The sequence below is a fragment of the Symphalangus syndactylus genome, chromosome 16 (assembly GCF_028878055.3).
Source record: "Symphalangus syndactylus isolate Jambi chromosome 16, NHGRI_mSymSyn1-v2.1_pri, whole genome shotgun sequence".
Lineage (NCBI taxonomy): Eukaryota > Metazoa > Chordata > Mammalia > Primates > Hylobatidae > Symphalangus > Symphalangus syndactylus.
In genome coordinates, this window is record NC_072438.2 from 25538823 (window position 1) to 25557517 (window position 18695).

General features: G+C 38.9%; 1 long non-coding RNA gene across 1 annotated transcript; it reads right to left on the reverse strand.

Annotated features, from left to right (window-relative positions):
- Nucleotides 1-11795: 11795 nt before the first annotated feature.
- LOC134732724 (uncharacterized) lies at nt 11796-18640 on the reverse strand. The gene is made up of 2 exons (XR_010116185.1): nt 16770-18640; nt 11796-13399 (listed from the first exon to the last, which is right to left on the reverse strand). It is a non-coding gene; the product is annotated as an uncharacterized lncRNA (long non-coding RNA).
- Nucleotides 18641-18695: the final 55 nt, after the last annotated feature.

Below are 18695 nucleotides of genomic sequence, written 5' to 3' on the forward strand. Positions count from 1 at the left end.
GCAAGGGGAGAGCTTCCGCGGCTAGGAGCTGCCGGCCTTGCGGGGTTTGCGCTGGGCGGGCACTGCGCTCTTGGACACGTGGGTGGCGCGCGGCCCTGGACTCGGTGGCGACGGACCCTGCCCGAGGTGGGGATCCAGGCTAAGGAGGAAGAAGAGCCTCCGGAGAGGGACAGGGCACGGTGACTCGCGGCTCCCGAGTCTCCGAGCTGATAGCGGAGATGGCGGTGGGGGACGAGATGCTAAGAGAGGGGCGGGTAGGTGAGGGCGAGCCACCGGGACTCGAGGAGGTGTGGGATCCGGGGCGCACGGTGTGGGCCAGCGCCTGAGTTGCGCGAGTGCACAGCGGGGCTGGGGATGGTAGCCTTCCTTTCTGGATCTTGGAGAGGAGCCAGGACATTGCGGGAGGATTGCCGGAGATGCCCAAAGAGGAGAAGCCAAGGGGATGGCAGGGTGCGGGTGACCGAAATCTGAGATGAGAAAGTGCGAAACGGGTAATGCAGGAAGCGGTAGGAACGCAAAGACAAAGTCATTAGGGAGAAAGAAAGGATGGTGGCAGGTGCGGGAAAGGAAGAAGCAAAGAGGAATGGAGCATTTAGATGGGTAACAGATGGAACTGAAAATATAAGTAAACCGAGTCCATTGAAAGTAAAGTGACTCCTCCAAATCCACACTACTGGCCTTGGGCAGACTGGAGCCAGACTGTCAGGTTTTCGGATTCTGAGCTGGTGTCTGTTTAGTGTTTGATGAGGGGAGAGGTTAGCGGGCCAAATTTCTTTCTGGCATGTTCTCTGGTTTCAGACAGTGGGCTTTAAGGGAAAGTGACAGCACCGTGATCAGCTTTTCCTAAAGCTCGAATAATAGGTCTTCATGATAGTTTGCATGGTGAATGTATATCCTTTATACATTGCCTTTTGTCAGAAATTTTAATAATCTTCATAAACCAAGCAAGCTTCAAAGGGTCTCAGAAACCGCAGTTCCACCCATCCATACTGAAGGTAACAATACCCATTTTTGTTGATGAGGAAAATTGACCCAGAAAATTTGTACCAAGTCAGGCAATTACAAGTAAAACTGTTTCTGAAACAGACATTCCTATTCTAGATTCTGTATCAAATGACCAACCTCGGTTTTTGATTTCTAATTTACCGTCTTAAGTTCTCTTTTTAGCACAACCCCTCCCTCCCCCAGTTCCTTTAGAAAACAGAAACAAAGCCCCTGAGGATGGGGGTCAGGGGGTCAGGAATCCACATTAAACAGTTCTCTGCTTAATTCCAAATTGTGTATTTAGAATATTTTCTGCAGGATCTTAATATACACTAAATTTTACAGGAATTCAACCACTGTGTAAACTAGAGGAAAATTAGCCTTTTTGGTCAAGAACTTTACCAAAAGTTGTTCACCATTTTGGAAAATCACCTCAAGGGCCAGGTGGCTCATGATATTTGGTTGCCAATACAACACACTTCTTTATTTATTTATTTATTTATTTATTTTGAGATAGAATCTTGCCCTGTCACCCAAGCTGGAGTGCAGTGGCATGATCTCGGCTTACTGCAACCTCTACCTCCTGGGTTTAAGCCATTCTTGTGCCTCAGCCTCCGGAGTAGCTGGGATAACAGGCACGCACCACCACGCCCGACTAATTTTTGCATTTTTAGTAGAGATGGGGTTTCTCCATGTTGGCCAAGTTGGTCTCAAATTCCTGGCCTCGAGTGATCCTCCCACCTAGGCCTCCCAAAGTGCTGGAATTACAGGTGTGAACCACCGTGCCTGGCCACAACACACTTCTAACTGCCACATTCATGGTGAGGCTACCTATATATGCAAGCGTCTGATTACTACACTGTGTCCCTCAGTATCAATAGGCGATTGGTTCCAGGACCCCTTCAGATACCAAAATCCATGGATGTTCAAGTCACTTACATAAAATGGTGTAGCATTTGCATATAACCTACTCACATCCTCTCGTATGCATTAAATCATCTCTATATTACTTGTAATATCTAATACAATGTAAATGTTATGTAATTAGTTGTTACACTATATTGTTTAGGGAATAAAAAATAGTCGGTATATGTAAAGTACAGATGCAACCATCAATTTTTTTTCTTCAAATATTTTTGACTTGTGGTTAGTTGACTTTGAGGATGTGGAACACATTGATATGGAGGGCCAACTGTACATATTATTTAATTATAATGAAATATCAAGAATCAAATGTCAAAAAAACAAAGTCAAGAAATTATGCAGATTTAAAAAGGTGTGTATTATCTATGAATTTCAAGATAGTAACATGGATGTTATAAAAAGGGTGATGTTGGGTCTGAAAAGAATTGAAAGCCATTGCTCTAGATGATCTTATACACACTAAAGTTTAGAAAAACTGCAAGTCTAACCCCAAGTTTTAGTTTGTAAATAATGATTTCATTAGGTCTTGGGGCTAAAAAATGTTCCAATAGGAAATATTATACTTTCAACTTTACAGTGGAAGACAATGGGAAAATCAGATTCTTTGATCAGCTTTGTTGGCCCACAGCTGCTGTAATCAAGGCACCATGAGCCGACCTGTTTTGGAGAGTCCTCTGCAGCTCCTAGGACTTCCCAGCATTGGGATTAGTAGGCCCCTTTACACCATCAGGAATGAAACTGAGGGCAGAAGAGAATTCAGTACTATATCAAATGTGGAGGTGGATTTATTAGGCCACCAATGTCATATTGGCACTGTGCTAAGCCCATAGCACATGGCCTGACCTTCTCTGAGGTACTTATTGTCATTCTCATTCTACAGACTAGGAAAGTGAAGCTAAGGCAGGTTGAGTCCCCAGCTGTATACAGCTAGTGAATGGATCTGGGTCCATCTGACCTCAAAGGTGATATTCTTTCCAATTGATTTGTCTTTAGATTATAAATATAAGCTTCCCAGAGCACAATGCTGGCAACATGATATTTTTCTTTTAAAACTTCTTATTTTTTAAAATAGAAACAAGGTCACACTATGATGTCCAGGCTGGTCTTGAACTCCTAGCTTCAAGTCATCTTCCCACCTCAGCCTCCCAAAAGTGCTGGGATTACAGGTGTGAGCCACTGTGCTTGGTCAGAAAAATTTAAAATCATAATTGATTTGTCTTTTCTTTAGATTATAAGCTTCTTGTAGTATCCCCCCCAAACATCCTCACCCATAATTATACAAACAATAACAAAAAGAGAGTAGAAGCAAGCAAAAATAACCCCACATCCCAAACTCAGAGAAAACTGTTGTTAGTATTTTGGAGAAGATACTTCTAGACATTTCTGTGCACACATATAGAAAATGTAACAAACATATATGTATTTCAGAAATGTTTACACACTTCTGTGTAAACTATAAACAAATAGTATAATAATTTTTTTTTTTTTTTGAGACTAAGTCTCTCTCTTTTTGCCCAGGATGGAGTGCAGTGGTGCAATCTTGGCTCACTGCAACTTCCACCTCCCGGGTTCAAGAGATTCTCTTGCTTCATTCAGCCTCCTGAGTAGCTGGGATTTCAGGCATGCACCATCATGCCTGGCTAATTTTTGTATATTTAGTAGAGATGGGGTTTCGCCATGTTGGCCAGGGTGGTCTCGAACTCCTGACCTCAGCTTCAGCCTCCCAAAGTGTTGGGATTACAGGCATGAGCCACTGCAACCGGCCAATAATGTTTTTTTGTTTTGTTTTGTTTTTGATGAATCTTGCTCTATCACCCAGGCTGGAGTGCAGTGGTGCGATCTTGGCTCACTACAACCTCTGCCTACTGGGTTCAAGTGATTCTCCTGCCTCAGCTGAGATTACAGGTGCCTGCCACTATGTGTGGCTAATTTTTCTATTTTTAGTAGAGACAGGGTTTCACCATATTGGCCAGGCTGGTCTTGAACTCCTGACCTCAAGTGATCCGCCCACCTCGGCCTCCCAAAATGCTAGGATTACAGGCGTGAGCCACCATGCCCGGCCTATAATAATGCTTTTGAACCCTACTTGCTGAGTAATATAAAGTGGATATCTTTTTGTCAGTGAAGATCTATCTTCCTATTCCTAACAACCAATCTTCCATTACATACAATACCATTTACTCTATCTTCTACTGGACAATTTTAAAAATATTTTAAGCCAAAATGTTTAATGTGTATTTGTAATGTATGCTTGCTGTATTACGAGAATATTAAATTCCGTCCTAAGGGATAGAGAAAAAAAGAATATATGAAACTCATGCGTTAAGTATAATGGGCAAAGAAGTAGCCTGTGAAATAGGCAGGATTAAGATGTTAAGTATAGATAGTGTAGAGCAAGACATGACAAAGAGAATAAAAGGAATATATGTAAAAAAGATGGAAGAAACAAGAGTGTTCCTAACGGACAGAATAAGGTGGGAAAGGCCAAGTTGCAATGTACAGACGATGCCACCTTCAGGCTGATAGTTCATGCCTAAAATGGCCATTCATTAGTGACACCCGTTCTGGCCCTATTTCTGTTCTGCCACAGAAACACAGATTAAGAACATGGCTTTCAGTCGGGAGCAGTGGCTCATGTCTGCAATCCCAGCACTTTGGGAGGCTAATATGGGAGGATTGCTTGAGCCCGGGAGTTCAAGGCTGCAGTGAGCTATGATCCTGCCACTGCACTCTAACCTGGGTGACAGAGTGAGATCCTGTCTCTAAAAACAAAAACAAACAAACAACAACAAAAAAACAGGGCACTTAGCAGGCCATTAGCTAGGTATCTTTGCCCCTGGGTTTCTGACAGAGCAAGTGTGCATGGGCTGTAAGCACTGCTGCACCCCCATTTTCAGTTATGGCTGTGGTCCTCATGACCTAATTATCAGAGATAAAGGCTGATGTAGCAGACAAGATGCCACAACACTGTGTAGCATGAAATTCAGGTAATTTTTCCTCCCACCTCTCTTGGACCCTATCCTAAATGTGTTAAACTTCACTATATCTTTCCAACTACATTTTGTTTAAAAGCAATAAACTATGTGATTTGAGCTTCTTAATTTGCCGTGTGAGGTTTCCTGTCCATGACACCTGGGACAGCCTGCCTGATCGTCTATTTGAAGGTTACTATTGCATCAAGGGAACTGCCTACATGACATTGTTGTAAGTGGGTTTTTGCATCGATGTGCAAGTGTTCCCACAGAAATATTCCCCCGCACCATTTGTTTGCTGGTAGAACTGAATACCTTCCCACAACTTGATTAGTCATTGTTTTTGCCTGGCTTTCTTGCTGCTTACAAAGAGCTCTTCCTTAATAGGGGCTTTTAGCACTTTGCCTATCATATATATTGCAAACATTTCCTGTAGTTAGCGGATTTTTTTTCTAGCTTTCTCAAGCTCTATAAACATTTTGAATTTTTATGTAGGAAAATCTGTTGATCTTTTCCCTCACATTTTTTGGCTTTTCCCCCATGCTTAGAAAAGCCTTCTCTACCCCAGATTATGAGGAAAAGGGAATCCATAGTTTATCCTAGTACTTTTATGACTTCATTTAAAATATGGTTTATCTACCTGGGATTTATGCTGATATATGGAATGAGGTTAGACTCCAGACTTATGCTTTTCCAGATGGCTAAATGGTTGTCCCAACAGGTATTTAAATAATTCATCTTTACCACGCTGATAATCTAAGTGTTGCCTTAGGTGATTTCTTTGGTAAAAATTTACTTAGGTAGATTTACTTAGGCTAAAGCTTTTAATTAGTATTTTTCTTTCCTAATCAGTTAAGTAGCATGGGTAACTCGATTGTTGTTATTACTCCTAATATACTACTCATCTAAAACCAAGTTCACATTCTTGAGTATTTCACTTAACCCCTTTCCCTAGAAGGCTTTTTCCCCTGCTACGCCTGACTCATTCCTACTCATCTTTCAGATCTCAGCCTGAATATCACTTCCACAGGAAGACTGTCTCTGTAGTTGCAGATCAGTTTGCATGTCCTTAAAATATGTTGTCGTAGCTCTGCATTTCCATATAGCACCTATACCACATTTTATTTTTAAAAGCTGATGTTTCCTGTCAAACATCTTCCCTTTTTTGATTGAATGTAAGAACACACGTGTAAATTAGCATCATGCTTTTTTTTTTTTAAACTGTAATCCTAACACACATTAACTAGTATTCAGGGTTTCATTAAACGCAGCATGGTATCAAATCTTCCATCTCATCTCCCAGGGAGTAAAATGAAAACCTCTTTTACACAATGGCGACATTTGTACTGAGATTTCAGTATATCGACATGACACCACGGAACATGACATTTTGGAATAAAATGTCTTGTAGCAAAGTCATAGATTGTGTTAAATATTAATATGATCATTTGAGCTATGTACTAAGTGGCAACTCAAATTTTTTAATGGACTAAAGTATTGGTAATATGTCTGATCTATGGTTGAATATTGCATTGTAGTTGTTTCTCAATTTCTGTTTTTGGAATTGACTCCGGCTGTTTTTGGTGGTGGTTGTCCTCCACAGTGTCTTTGCAGACAAGTATTATCCAGACTATTTACATGGGGTTAGAAATTCTCAAATATTAGTAAACATAAAATTTGTTTATATTTACTAAACAAGGAGTTTGATAAAAATGAGTATTTCTGCTTCCCCATCTCAGAAATTTTGATTCAGTCGGTCTGGGGTCAGGCATTTAAAACAATCTCTTCAGGGATGCTGTTGTAGATGCTACCAGACACCATGTAGAGAATTGCTTAATGGCCCAACCAACCCTTGCTAGTTCCCTCTAATTGCTTTGTGATGTTCTTCTTGTCCTCTCTGCTATTCACATCCCAAAAGCCTTCAAATCTCGGTTCAAATCACACCCACGAGGTAGCCCTGGACTGGCTACTCCAGTCAGAGGTGCTGTCTTTGAGCTCCCATAGCAGTGAGTTATTTCATGAAATGTTAGAAATATTGTATACTATTATCATATTATGACACAGTATTGTAACATTTAAATAAAGCAACATAATTGAATTTATCATTTTGAGATACTGTGATTCAGAGGTCTAATTTTAAGTTCAGAGGTCTAGTGTTAAGTTCAGTTTACTTCAACACTGACTTTAATAGCTGTTATAACCAAAAACCTATGAAATTTCATTGATTCAAGCGAATAATATCATTACATGTACTTACTAAATTATGTTATAAGTTTTCAATCTCATCCACCAATTTTCAAAAAGCACTTTGGTGAAATTCAGTAGAGTTATATCTTCCCTGACCAATCAATTTCTCACAAGCTAATCATAAAATGATGATTTTTGAACACAATATATTCTTATGGTACAATATTCAAAAGTGAAAAAATGAAAAGGTTCCCTCCCACCTTTGTTCCCGGTCACTGGTTCCACTCCCCCGGGGGCAAACAGTTCTATTAATACAGGAGCATTCTGAGCATGTAGATAATATTTTCTGACCCATTTTGTGCTTACTACCATAATGAATGCAGAAGGACATGGTCCTCCCACACCATACCTCCTCCACATTCCTCAGCCTTATTTGCTTAGAATTTCACTAACCACTTAATATAACTACAGTTGTAGTAACATTATGGTTCATGGTCAAAGAATGATCACAATTACTCCTATTTTCTTATACAACACCTGTCTCCCATATATTTTTTTTTTTTTTTAAGTCATTACTTGATGGGAATGCACTGGAGTCTGCACTGGCCTCAATGTTCAGCAAAAATCTGCTCTTAGGCACTGGCCTTGGCCTTTGGGAGGCTACATAGCTAACTTCCACCTTCAATATTGTCTTTGTTATTCCAGAAATTGTACCTGATCAATAATAATGGTTTGGTTTTCAGACAAACATCATATCTGGTCAGATTAACAGCATCTGCAGTATTAACGAAGCAAGCATATTATTAAGGTGATGCTAATTGCTAAACTATACAAGTAGCTTGACATGGTTTTTTTGGTCACATTAAAGTGACTTGAGTTACTGGTCTTTGGACCTCTTTCCTGTCTAAAGTGAATCAAGGATCAGCTCCTTCTATCTTGTGGGTCCACTATCCCCTAGAGCCTGACAGTCACCTGCATCCAGCCAGCAAAATGCAAAAAAGAACACAGAGAAGGTATATTCACTTCTAAAACACCTTGGCCTTGAAGTAACACACCGATTCTGTTATCACTCCATTGGCAAAAACTGATATGCACTATCTAGATATAAGGGGATCAGGGAAATGTAATTTCTGACTGGCTAGCAATTTTTCATAACTGTACACTATGAAAAGGGAGCACACCTTTTTTTTTTTTTTTTTTTGAGGTGGAATCTCACTCTGTCGCCAAGCTGGAGTGCAGTGGAACGATCTGGGCTCACTGCAGCCTCCGCCTTCCGGGTTCAAGCAATTCCCCTGCTTCAGCCACCTGAGTAGTTGGGACTACAGGTGTGCGCTGCCATGCCTGGCTAATTATTTTGTATTTTTAGTAGAGAAGGGGTTTCACCATGTTGGCCAGGATGGTCTTGATCTCCTGACCTAGGGGAGCACTCATTTATAATGGACATAAAATTATCTAGTGCAAATAATTCAGACTTATTGCAGATTATCTGTTTTGTTTTGTTTTGTTTTTGTTTTTGTTTTTTAACAAGGTCTCTTACTCTGTCACCCAGGCTGGAGTATAGTGGTGTGGACTCAAGTGATCCTTCCATCTCAGCCTCCTGAGTAGCTGGGACCACAGGTGCATGCCACCACCATACCTGGCTAATTTAAAAAAATTTTTGGTAGAGATGAGGTCTCCCTGTGTTGCCCAGGCTGGTCTCACACTTCTGAACTCAAGCGATCCTCTCACCTTGGCCTCCCAAAATGCTGGGATTATAGGCATGAGCCAGCACGCCTGGCCTGAACATTCTTTTTAAAATAAAGGTAAACAAAAACATTCCAGTTATAAACTGAGGTGAAAAAAATCTCACTGCAATGTAAGCTTTATGAAGGCAGGAATTTTTGTCTGTTTTGTTTATTGCTAAATTCTTAGCACTTGGCACTGTGTAGGTGCTCAATAAATATTTGCTGATTGACTAATGAATGTGCTTCTATCAATAAGCAAAAACATTAATGTGTATGTACTACAAAAGTAAAGTGCTACAAATAATTAATAATTGTGAAAAATGTCAATGTTTTGTACAGAAACTGATACTGAGAACTTTCTGGTAGTTGAATAACAGGGAAGTAGAAGGATAATATTTAAAACAGTAAGACTAGATAATGTCTAAAAGAATACCTCAAAAATGTAAAAAAAATTTGAATAATAATATACGGTAGAATAATACAGATTTGGTTATTTTTCATTCATTCTAATGCAGAATTGGTGTCCTAACATTCAAAATTTTAAACAAAATAAGTGTTAAGAACTGTTTGATTTTTAGTTAATTTATGCCACTTAGATAATTAGTTTTTAGGAAGAAGTCCAATTTGGGAATTCTTCAGTCTTTTGGGGATAACTTAAAAACAGAATGTCAACTTTCCTCCCCAAATTTCATGAAAACAAACAAACAAACAAAAACTCCAAAGACATAAATGTCATATATGATAAATCCCCTTGAATTTGGATAAAGAATGTGAAGAAAAGGAGAAAGTATTAGAGAAAAATGAGATACCCACAAATATTCTCTTCTCAGTAATCAAATTTGAAAATGTATCTTAAATGTGAAAGCTAAAACTATAAATCTTCTAAAAAAAAGAAGACTATCTTTGTGATATTCAAGTTAACAAAGATTTGTTAAAGCACTAACCATAATACAAAAGGAAATCTGATAAATTAGATTTCATCAAAGTTGAAAACTTCTACTCATCAAAATATACCATTAAGAAAACAAACAATGGCTGGGTGTGGTGGCTCACGCCTGTAATTCCAGCACTTTGGGAGGCCAAGGCAGGCAGATCACTTGAGGTCAGGAGTTCGAGACCAGCCTGGCCAACATGGAGAAACTCTGTCTCTATTAACAACAACAAGAACAAAAACCTACAAAAATTAGCTGGGTGTGGTGGCACACACCTGTAATCCCAGTTACTTGGGAGGCTGAGACACAAGAATTGCTTGAGCCTGGGAGGCAGATGTTGAAGTAAGCTGAGATCCCGCCAGTGCACTCCTGCCTGGGCATCAGAGTGAGACTCTGTCTTAAGAAAAAGAAAATAGACAAGGCATAGAATGGCAGAAGAAATTCATTATATAAATAAACAACTTGTATACAGTGTATATAAAAACTCCTATAGGCTGGGCATGGTGGCTTATGCCTGTAATTTCCGCTGGGGGATTTTGGGAGGTTGAGAGGGGAAGATTGTCTGAGGTCAGGATTTTGAGACAAGCCTGGGCAACAGTGTGAGCCCATTTCTAAAAAATAAAAAAAAACAGAACTACAAATTAATAAGAACAAGATAATCTATTCTACAAATGGGCAAAAAACTTGGACAAGTACTTGCAAAGAGGTATCTGAATGTCTCATAAGCATATAAAAAGGTGTTTAACAACACTGATCAAAGAAATGTAAATTAAAGTCACACTGGGATACCATTAAACAACCACCAGAATGAGTAAAATTAAAAGGACTGACAATCACAAGTGTTTGTAAAGATATGGAGCAACGGGAACTTCCATACATTGTTGGTGAGAGTGTAAAATGATACAGTAACATTAAAAAGTGTTTGGCATTGACAAATGGGATCAAATTAAACTAAAGAGCTTCTGCACAGCAAAAGAAACTACCATCAGAGTGAACAGGCAACATACAAAATGGGAGAAAATTTTTGCAATCTACTCATCTGACAAAGGGCTAATATCCAGAATCTACAAAGAACTCAAACAAATTTACAAGAAAAAAACAACCCCATCAAAAAGTGGGCGAAGGATATGAACAGACAATTCTCAAAAGAAGACATTTATGCAGCCAAAAGACACATGAAAAAAATGCTCATCACGGGCCATCAGAGAAATGCAAATCAAAACCACAATGAGATACCATCTCACACCAGTTAGAATGGCCATCATTAAAAAGTCACGAAACAACAGGTGCTGGAGAGGATGTGGAGAAACAGGAACACTTTTACTCTGTTGGTGGGACTGTAAACTAGTTCAACCATTGTGGAAGTCAGTGTGGCGATTCCTCAGGGATCTAGAACTAGAAATACCATTTGACCCAGCCATCCCATTACTGGGTATATACCCAAAGGATTATAAATCATGCTGCTATAAAGACACATGCACACGTATGTTTATTGCGGCACTATTCACAATAGGAAAGACTTGGAACCAACCCAAATGTCCACCAATGATAGACTGGATTAAGAAAATGTGGCACATATACACCATGGAATACTATGCAGCCATAAAAAATGATGAGTTCATGTCCTTTGTAGGGACATGGATGAAGGTAGAAACCATCATTCTCAGTAAACTATCACAAGGACAAAAAACCAAACACTGTATGTTCTCACTCATAGGTGGGAATTGAACAATGAGAACACATGGACACAGGAAGGGGAACATCACACACCAGAGCCTGTTGTGGGGTGGGGGGGAGAGGGGAGGCATAGCATTAGGAGATATACCTAATGTTAAATGAGGAGTTAATGGGTGCAGCACACCAACATGGCACATGTATACATATGTAACAAACCTGCACGTTGCGCACATGTACCCTAAAACTTAAATACAAAAAAAAAGTGTTTGGCAGTTTTATTAAAAATAAATACACAACTACTCTGATATAGCAATTTGATGCCTAGGTATATACCCAAAGGAATGAATACACATATCCACAAAAAACCAAAACAAAACAAAACAATACACACAGAATGTTTATTATAGCTTTATTCATAATAACAAAAAATTGGCAATAACTTAAATGTCAACAGGTAAAAGGATAAATGAATTATGATATATTCATATAATCAAATAGTCTATAACAATAAAAAAAGAACAAGCACGTTGCTGAAAGAAGCCAGGCATAAAACAATATATACAGTATGATTCCATTCACATGAAATCTGAGAACAAGCAAAACTAACAGATCTTTAGAAAAGAGGAGTTATTTCTGGGAGATGTATAGACTAGGAAAGGGCACAAGAGAATTTGAAATTTTTAATACTTTAATCTGAGTGTATACATTTTTATATGATCTTGATATGAATGTATACATATGTAAAAAATCAAGTACACTTATGATTAGTGCACTCTATTTACTGTATATATGTGATTTCTTACTTAGAAAAAAGGAGATGGACAAACCTGGCATGGTTTACTCAATAGATTTGATGACAGAGAGAAAAACCTATCAGCATACATATCACTTGCAAGTAAATAAAAACTCATTCTGAGATTATGTAATATTAATATAAACAAAGCATAGAAAAAAACCCTGAATCATAACTCATAAGGAAACATTTCAAATATTATATAGGAATATATTATGGACCAGCCACTGTATGTAACCATATCTTGATAGCAAAAATAGCGTGGAAGATGAAAAACAGTATTGAATTTCAGAATATTATTTTTAAAAAGTAGATACAGGTTGAGTATCCCTTATCTGAAATGTGTGGGAACAGAAGTGCTTCAGATTTAACTTTTTCAGATTTTGGAATATTTATGTATACATAATGAGATATCTTTGGGATGGGATGTCTAAACATGACATTCATTCATTTTTCATATATACATAGCTTGAAAGTAATTTTATACAATAGTTTTAATAAACTGTGTATTGTGTGCCTTTGTTTTGACTGACCTGTCACATGAGGTCAGGTGTGAAATTCTCCATTTGTGCGGTCATGTTGGCACTCAAAAAGTTTTGGATTATGGAGCATTTCAGATTTTAATTTTTGGATTAGGAATGGTCAACCTGTAATTCTTTATGTTTTTGATTCTACAGAGGCTAAAATTTAAACAAAAAGCTTGCTGAAATTACTGCTATAGACTATGCATTATTTCTGTAAATAAATACAAAATTGAGATTTCTCTAAGCAAATCAAATACAAAACAAATTGAAAAACTTTTTATTTTCTAAAAATATCTTCTGCGGCACACATCTTATTGAAGTCAGCATCTACTGCAATTGTGGAGTATTATGCCGTAAGGACCAATCTAATTATAGCTGACAAGACGCCAACTAGCCTATACTTTTAATTTCAAATTTTTAAAAACTGATTACTAAATAACATTACTTTCTAAGAAATAAAATTTCAAATTTCCTGCTCATTTATACACTTTCCATTGTACTCAAATACTTTGTTCCCAGTTTTCCTAGAGACCTACTTCCTGGAACCTCCATCCCACTTACTTGGCACAGTAGTCATCCTGGGACTTTCCTCGTTTTCTTTTGTGACATCTTTTAGTTTCAGGATCCCATGCCTTCTCAGATTACTCCCTCATTTTGGTGAAGCACATCTTCCAGTGGCTTCCTAAGAAAGGGTAGATGGTGAGATAAAATTCTGAGACCATGCAAGTCTTAAAGTATCTTTATTTTAGCCCCACTCTTGATTGGATTATTTGAGTACAAAATTCTAGCTTGGAAATCATTTCTTTTTAAATTTAAAGACCTTGCTTTCATAGTCTTCTGGCATCCAGTGTTGCTACCAAGAAGTCTAAATGCCATTTTTATGTAACTTCCCCCGCTACCTTTTTTGGGAAGCTCTTAGGTCCTTCCATAACTCTAGCATTCTGAAATATCCTAACAATGTGCTTTGTTATTTTTTAATTCATTCCACAGGGCACTTAGTGGACCCTTTTAATTTAGGAGACTAAAGTCTTATATTTTCGGGAAATGTTCTTTATTTTTTTTCTCTCTTCACCTTCTTTCTCTGTTCTCTCATTTTGGAACTCTTATTTATTAGATGTTGCATCTTATTCAGGTTTAAGTTTCTTTTTTGTTCTTGCCTACTTTTCATCTCCTTGTTCTGTTTTTTAAAATGTCTTCAAGTTATTTTCTAATACATCTACTGAATGTTTAATTTTGGTTTCCTGTTTTTCCAATAGCTTTTGTTTTTGGATTGTTCATTTTTAAAAATAGCATCCTGATCCTATTTCATGGAAGCAGTATATTCGTTTCTGAGAATATCACAGCTTCTTTGTGTTCATCTTTCATGTTGAAGGTTTCCTCAAATATCTAGTGATCCTTGGCTATCTGTGTATAGTGATTTCAAGTGACTGAAAGCTGTATATGAATGAGCAGGGCTTGTGGACTCTCAGTTTCACTGTAACAAATAATCGAGTGTCAAGCTGTTTTTTTTTACTGCTCGTCTTTTTGGGTTGGGTGAGCAGGGCTGGGTATAAGCCCCATTGCCAGATTCTGTAGCCAGGTGGAGAAAGTGGACTGGAGGCTCATAATGTTCAGAATATTCACATTCTGTCAATCATTTTGTCTTCCATATAGCACATCACTACCACTACCATCCTCCCCCTGTCCTCAGTTCTAAGTCTATTTGGTTTAATTTCTCCAGACAACAAGTCTTCAGTCATCTGCTAGAGAGATAGCTGCCTGCCTACAAAGGAAGAGCAAAAATTCAACTTTCTTTATTACTCCCACCTTCCAGAGTACCTTGTGCCTTTAAATCCTTGGGTCTTTTGGGGTTTCTGGAAGGCAAAGATAGGTGTTCCAAATTTGTGAACCTTTTCTGTGATGAAGAATGGCTATCATAACTGCTACCTATCAAGTTTTTTTTTTTTTTTTTTTTAAGAGTGATATACTTTCCCTTCATGGTAAAGAAGAGTGAGAAAGTAACTGCTTAAAACACACACAGACGGCCAGGTGCGGTGGCTCACGCCTGTAATCCCAGCACTTTGGGAGGCTGAGGCGGGTGGATCATGAGGTCAGGAGATCGAGACCATCCTGGCCAACATGGTGAAACCATCTCTACTAAAATACAAAAAATTAGCTGGGCGTGGTGGTGCGTGCCTGTAGTCCCAGCTACTCAGGAGGCCAAGACAGGGAAATTGCTTGAACACAGGAGGTGGAGATTGCAGTGAGCCGAGATTGCGCCCGCCACTGCACTCCAGCCTGGCAACAGAGCGAGTCTCCATCTCACAACAACAAACCACAAACCCAAACTACCTGCTGTTAAGACAGCATTTAAAAAATTTGTGTTTGCAAATATTGTAATGGTTATGTGGTTATTTTAGCTAAATACCATGTGTCTCCTATAAAGTCTCATATCTGCAATTGGGCCTCCTCTTCTGACACTCAACAACAGTTCTAAGAAATAAATAAATATATAAGAAATACAACTTGGGTCAACTATGTGTGAGCCTTCCTCATCCCCCGTCTCTTATTATTAAATATTATTATTTTAGAGACGAGCACTTGCTCTGGTGCCCATGTTGGAGTGCAGTGGCATGATCATAACCCACTGCAACCTCAAACTCCTCAGCTCAAGCAATCCTCCCAATTTAGCCTCCTGAGTAGGTAGGACTACGGGTGTGCACCAGCACTGCTCCTGGCTACTAATCAATTACTTAGACATAAGAAAACAACACGTACTGGAAAGAGTCAAGACAGTTCCTGGGAACAACTATATAGACTAAAACCCAAGCTTAATCCATGCCACTAACATATTTATAGGGTTGCAGATAAAATGCAGGAAACTACATTTGAATTTCAGATAAATACCGTAACTTTTTTCCAGTATATGTGCCATATTTCATTATTTATCTGAAATTCAAATGTATTTGGGTGTCCTGTATTTCTGTTTGCTAAATCTGGCAACCCAACCCATTTAAAGAAACATGTCCCAAGTGGGATGTGACAACATAGAAAAACTGCATTCAAAGAAGGAAACTGGGGTCTGGTCCAAAGCTTTCAAGCCATGGGAGTCTACTTAAGTACCAAATAGACAGGGACCAATATCATATAACACGCTTTGCAGTAAGTCTACATGGAATGCATTGTCTGTGGCCAACATTAATGCCAGCCTTCAATTGATTCAGAAATTAGAATTCTTCAGGTTGTGGCTGCACCCTTCTTTCACCAGAGCTCTGCCACTCTATCAGGCCATTCTGGTTACTCAGGGTGCAACCAGAAAGCCCATCTAGGGTCTTTTTTGATGGAAGATGGCCACACCCTTGGGCTTTTCCACTTGTTTGGTACCTCTCAAAGGAAGTTGCCCCTACTGGTCCATTGCTTAATTAATTTATTGTAAACCAAAACCATCAGCTGATGCACTGGAGTGTCAGGTCCCACAGCTGATACCATAGATGGAAGGGTAATATTAGGCATAAGCTGAGCAGTTAACCCAAACTTAACAATTTCGCCCCAGATAAAACTATAGTACCAGCTCCTTATTAACTGCAACACTCATTTCAGGAATTTCATCTGGTTTCTGTTGCTAATTTGATAAACTAGCTTGGTTTATGTGTATACTAGGAAGTCAGTTTTAATCTTGTTAAGCTAACCAGTATCCTGGGTCCCTTCTGAATGATTATTGTTATATAGAGCCTAACTCCCCTAATGATCCCAGGAATTTTCATATCATGTGTCATAATCATCTTCCTAAATAAACTGCCCAAATTCCAGTCAACTTCCTGTTTTATGATTCAACCTAAAACGGTTGCTAATATTTTTAACTGACTCCACGGTTTAGAAGCAATAACCCTATAGCTGTCTTCCTGTTACACTGTTATTTTCCATTTTTTTTTTTTAAACCAGGTACCAGTGTAACACCAGCACTTTGGGAGGCTGACGTGGGAAGATCGCTTGAGCTCAGGAGTTCCTGACCAGCCTGAGTGAAACTGTCTCTATAAAGAAATACAAAAATTGGCCTGTGTGGTGGTGTGCACCTGTAGTCCACAGCTACTGATGAGGCTGAGGTGGGAGGATGGCTTGAACCTGGGAGGTCAAGGCTGCGGTGAGCCAAGATCATGCCCCTGCACTCCAGCCTGGGCAAGAGTGAAACCCTGTGTCAAAAAAAAAAAACCAAAAAACAGGCATTCATTTTCCACAGCTCATTGAGAATAGCTGGTCACAGCTCTCACAGAAGACGGGAAGCCAGCAAGTGTCAGGTCACTGTGGTATATCCTCATCCTTTCCATTTCTTGGTCTCAGTTGCAAACTTTTACAGTAAGTCTCACTGCTGCTGCTAATTGAAAGGAAGAGCTTGGCAAACTGCATGAAATTAGCAGACTCAAATATGTAGTCATAAACTCAACTTTACTTAAAATTATTTGAGACACATCATATTTTTCTTTTAGCAACAGCAAGTTGACATAGAAGTACTTGTGGTTGGTCCAGCTAATGTAACTCCCTCAGTCCAATGGATATCACTGGCGGACAGATATGTTACCAGCTTGTACAGTTATCTCATGAAGTCTGAGAAGTTATCCAGACTTCTCAGGCTGTCCTATATATCCTAGCTACCTAAGCAAAACACTTTTGGCCCTGATCTTTGTGCCACTACCTTGTGATTAGCAGATATAATTTAAATCTGTATACAAAATATCTATATATTTTCTCCATTTCCTTTGCTGCCCTCCTCATGAATCTTCATTACACTTGGATGGCTGCTCCATTCAATTATTTTATATGATTCTCCACTATATGCTATTTTCAATATGTGAAGGGCCAACATATGGATTACGGTTTAGGTTTATTTAATATGACCCTAGATAGCAGAAATGGCTTGGGGTAATATGTAGGTTCGTATATTTTAAAACTAATTTCCTATGTGTAGTAATCTTATTTAGTTTTGCATTCCCAGTGTCTGCACTAGAGTAGGCACTTCTCCATAGCAATATTGGATGAATGGCTAAATTTCTAACAAGAGATATTTAAAACTAACAGGCTGCTCCAAAAGACATGTTCTCTAACACTGGAGGCAAAAGTAGAAAGCCAGATGCAAGCCAACTTACGCATAAGAAAAAACCCAAGTGACTTCTAAAGTCTTTAAATGCTTTAGCTATTTACAGTAATATCAAAACATTTTCATCAGAGACTTTTTAATATGGACAGGTGTGATAGAAGGCCCAGCAGGAAGAGCTTCTATCCCCTAGAGGGGACCTATCATATGCCCTCCTGCCATGCATGTATATGGATTTTTTCCTTTTCTTAGGAAGCAGATGGGATCAAAAGACATGATTATGGTCTTTGAGGCTCAAGGTATCTGGACTGTTTTAATAAAAATGTTGCCTATGGCTGGGCATGGTAGCTCACACCTGTAATCCCAGCACTTTGGGAGGCTGAGGTGGGTGGATCACCTGAAGTCAGGAGTTAAGAGACTAGCCTGACCAATTGAGAAACCCCGTCTCTACTAAAAATACAAAATTAGCCCGGCGTGGTGGCACATGCCTGTAATCTCAGCTACTCGGGAGGCTGAGGCAGAATTGCTTGGACCCGGGAGGTGGAGGTTGCAGTAAGCTGAGATTGCACCATTGCACTCCAGCCTAGGCAACAAGAGCAAAACTCCATCTCAAAAAAAAAAAAAAAAAAAGTTGCCTATCTGCACTGAGAAAGTAAGACAGTTAATGTCTACTGGTTTAGAAATAGTTTCCTTAATCCTTTGATAAATGTTTCTATAAATAGAGAATAAATTCATCTTTTTATCCTAATTATGGTGACTGCATTTAACCAGAAGCCAACATAGGGAGTGCAAAGGTAGTAAATTCATTCCCAAGCCCAGCGTTTATGCCACACAAAAAGTTAACTTAAGGCTTATTTAAGTACCTGTTATTTTGTGCAACCTGGAATTACTTAAAATATATAGACAAATA